The 4122-nt window shown below is 38.2% G+C and overlaps 1 pseudogene; it reads right to left on the bottom strand.

Annotated features, from left to right (window-relative positions):
• Positions 1-3702: 3702 nt before the first annotated feature.
• Positions 3703-3870, bottom strand: LOC129538781 (U2 spliceosomal RNA; annotated as a pseudogene).
• Between the last annotated feature and the right edge of the window lie 252 nt (positions 3871-4122).

The following is a 4122-nucleotide window of genomic DNA, read 5'->3' as shown; positions in this document are numbered from 1 at the left end:
TCTGGATGATGCATTTCATATCATTAAAGTATAAAACAAGTGAATTTCCAAAATGTGACCAAATAAATCCATTAAGCTACCTATAAGATACAAGAAATGCAAAAAGTGGACAACCAATGGACTGAGAGACAATATCTGCAAATGATGTTACCAACATGGGATTAATTTCCTAAATAAATAGTTTCTACAATTTAGTAACAAAAAACAACCAAATGGGCAGAAGACCTAAACAGACATATCTCCAAAGAATGCACATAGATGGCCAATAGAAACAAGATAAGTTGTTCATCATCACTAATTATTAGAGAAATGCAAATCATAATTCTAATGAAGTACCACCTCATTAGAGTCAGAATGCGCATCATCTAAAAAGTCTGCAAATAGTGAATGTTGGAGGGGGTGCAGGGATAAAGGAAGCCTCCTAATCAGATGGTAGGAATGTAAATTATTGCAGCCACTATGGAGAACAGTAGAGGGACCTTAAAAAACTAACAATAGAGTTACCATATGATTCAGTGATCCCACTATGGACATATATCCCCCCCAAAAAAACTCTTAATTCAAAAAGGTACATGCACCCCAATGTCCATAGCAGCACTTTTTACAACAACCAAGATGGCAGCAACCTAAATGTCCATCAACAGATGAATGGATAAAGAAGACATGGTACATGTGTGTGTGTGTGCGCATACATATGGGAATGCTGTGCTGTGCTATGTCACTTCAGTCATGTCTGACTCTGCAACCCATTCAACCTTAAAAAAAAAAAAAAACAGAATGCCATTTGCAGCGATATGGATGGGCTAAGAGACTATCTTCCTAAGTGAAGCATATCAGACAGAGAAAGACAAATATAACTTATATGTGAAATCTTAAAAAAATGATACAAATGAACTTACTTACAAAACAGAAACAGGTTCACAGACCTAGAAAACAAACACATGGTTACTAAAGGGGATAGTGAGGCAGCAGGCAGAGCAAGGTAAACTAGGAAGGTCCGTCTAGTCAAGGCAATGGTTTTTCCCGTGGTCATGTATGGATGTGAGAGTTGGACTGTGAAGAAGGCTGATCGCCGAAGAATCGATGCTTTTGAACTGTGGTGTTGGAGAAGACTCTTGAGAGTCCCTTATACTGCAAAGAGATCCAACCAGTCCATTCTAGAGGAGATCAATCCTGGATGTTCATTGGAGGGACTGATGCTAAAGCTGAAACTGCAATACTTTGGCCACCTCATGCGACGAGTTGACTCACTGGAAAAGACTCTGATGCTGGGAAAGGTTGGGGGCAGGAGGAGAAGGGGACGACGGAGAATGAGATGGCTGGATGGCATCACCAACTCTGTGGACATGAGTTTGAGTGTACTCCGGGAGTTGGTGATGGACAGGGAGGCCTGGCGTGCTGTGATTCATGGGGTCGTGGAGAGTCGGACACGACTGAGCGACTGAACTGAACTGAACTGAACTACGTATAAAACAGACAAATAACAAAGACCTACTGCATAGCACAGGGAACCACACCCAACATCTTATAATAACATGTAATAGAAAAGAATTTGAAAAAGAATATATATATAAATTATATATATAAAACAGTCACTTTTCTGTACACTTGAAACTAAAACAATAATGTAAATTAAATATACTTCAATAAAACTTTAGGAAAAAAACACAAAAATGGCCATTTCACCAAAGATGCTATGCTTAGTCATTGCATATCATTATTACATATCATAATCATTGAGTATCTATTCACTACTAGGGGAAACAAGTAAATATAATCCTCATTTGCATAGAACTTAAAGTTACATTCTAATTTCAGTATAAAGCGCATTTGCTAAAAGAGAAACAAGGTAAGAGAGATTCTAATGGAAAAGTCACATATGTATGATGAACAGATGCATGAAAAATGAAGTTGGAGGTAGAAAAATTATAAAAGGACATGAGGGGCGACTCAATAACAACAACAAGCAAATGTTTTAGAACCAAGTCTGGGGAATATACCCTTGATTTTCATCTCTCTATTTCTCTATTGTAAATTTGACCACCATGCTGTGCTTAGTTGCTCAATTGTGTCTGACTCTTTGTGACCCCATGGACTGTAGCCCGACAGGCTCCTCTGTCCATGGGGATTCTCCAGGCAAGAATACTGGAATGGGTTGCCATGCCCTCCTCCAGGGAATATTCTCAATCCAGAGATCAAACCCAGGTCTCCCGCATTGTAAGCAGATTCTTTACCATCTGAGCCACCAGGGAAGCCCTAAATTTGACAACTATCACACCCCTGTTTTCTAAACATTTTACTTATTTGAAATATTCTTTTTGACAGATAATATTTTTTATTTCTGTACTTGCTTTACTTTTTTAAAAATGTTAAAAAGACCTGGCTGTGCTAGGTCTTTGTTGCTGCATGGGCTTTCCCTAGTTGCGGTGAGCAGGGGCTACTCTCTAGTTGCGGTTGCAGGCTCCTCATTGTCATCGCCGTGGCTTCTCTTGTGGAGCACGGGCTCTAGAGCACAAAGTCTTCACTAGTGATGGCATGTGGGTTCAATGGTTAATATATGCATTTTATAAACAGTCGGTATAAATGAATATTTAAACAGTACAGCAAGAAATATCCATGGCTATTTATCATTTTGCTTATATGTGGCACACAGTATTTTAAATGCTTCATTAAATGTATACTAGACATATCATGGTGCCTTACTGACCACAACCCAAAATTTTTGCTAAAGCAGCAGACTCATATAGGCAAATTATTACATGACATGAGTTCCCTTTCTCAGCTTAGGAAAATTGGAGTATATGACCTTCTAACTTCAGGAATTAATCTACCAATCTGTTGACTTGTCAATACTTATTGCATAATACAAGAGCATGTGCTCAACTAAATGTTCTCTTTCAGAAAAAAGATGCTTAAAAATTGCAATCATCTATTCTCATCATCATCAAATACCTTTCTTATTTTCTTGACTATATTAATTATTGCTATTTTAAAGCCCTTGCGTAATTATTTCACTATCTGTGTCATCTGTACTTGCTTCCACTGTCTGTTTTTTTCTCCTTAGATTTTAAAGTGCAAGCTGAAGAATGTATATGAAAAATGTTGTGGTTCTGATGATGTTTTCTTCATTCAGGGGAGGTTCTCCTTTCCTTTGGTAAGCAGAGAGACTGGAAGTTGATCAACTCCTCCCAACTAGGCGTTGACCTGAGGCTGGGCTATAGCTTTGATCTATCAATCTCTTTGTTGTAGACCCCAGGGTGTCTCTTGGTAGGTTTTAATTAAAGAGGATGGGGGGCCAGGTGTCCGCAGGGCCTCCCCACTGAATGCTAGTCACCACCATGCGACTGTAAAATCTCTGCTCTGTTTTTATTCTTTCAGAAGAATGCTGAGCTAAGCCCTTAGTTCCTCTCTTATTATGAGGAATTCTGGCCCCTTAAATCTCAAATTTTTGTTTCTTGAGCTCTACGAAACTATCAGAATTTCCACAAGCTTCTCTGCCTCAATATCAATTCTATTCCCATTCTGAGAACCAAAAATGCCCCAAGGGAGATAAATAATGGTTGTGGAGTATCTTCTCACTTCTGAGCTCAGAATCTGCTTTATTGGGATTTTGGCCGCTCAAGACCAAGTAGCTGCACAGATTATCCACTGCCTTCAGACATTTATTTTTCATTTGACTTTCCAAATTTTCCTCAGTGAAAGCAGTGGTCCACCACAAACTGGGGCATCACAGCAGGTAACTGAAATCCCTCCCTTAGAAATTTCTACTTAAAAAAAAAAAAAAACAAAAGTGAACAACAAAAGAGTTAAATCACTTAGCAGTGAGTATTAAGACTGCACTTGATCTTAGCCAAAAGGCCGAGAAGCGATAAGAGTATTAAGACTGTAGGGACAGGTAGGAAGGAGAAATTTGAGATAAAATTAAAATTAATATGTTAGGCCAAAATTATAAGAAAAAAATTAATGGTATATAGCGGCATCACCTAATTCGGTTCTCCTTAGAAAGTTAACAGATATTTAACAATAAATAGTTCTGTATTACAAAACCATTGTGAGAATCTAAGTCAAAGCCAAACAGGTTTTTAAAGATAGAAATCATCAAAGGCTTCAACATATCCATGT

Source organism: Moschus berezovskii, chromosome 2 (genome assembly GCF_049115385.1).
Source record: "Moschus berezovskii isolate FMDL1 chromosome 2, NW_MosBer_1.0, whole genome shotgun sequence".
In the NCBI taxonomy this organism is placed as follows: Eukaryota; Metazoa; Chordata; class Mammalia; order Artiodactyla; family Moschidae; genus Moschus; species Moschus berezovskii.
The sequence above is the reverse complement of the archived record's forward strand: the minus strand, read 5'-3'. Positions and strand labels throughout refer to the sequence as shown.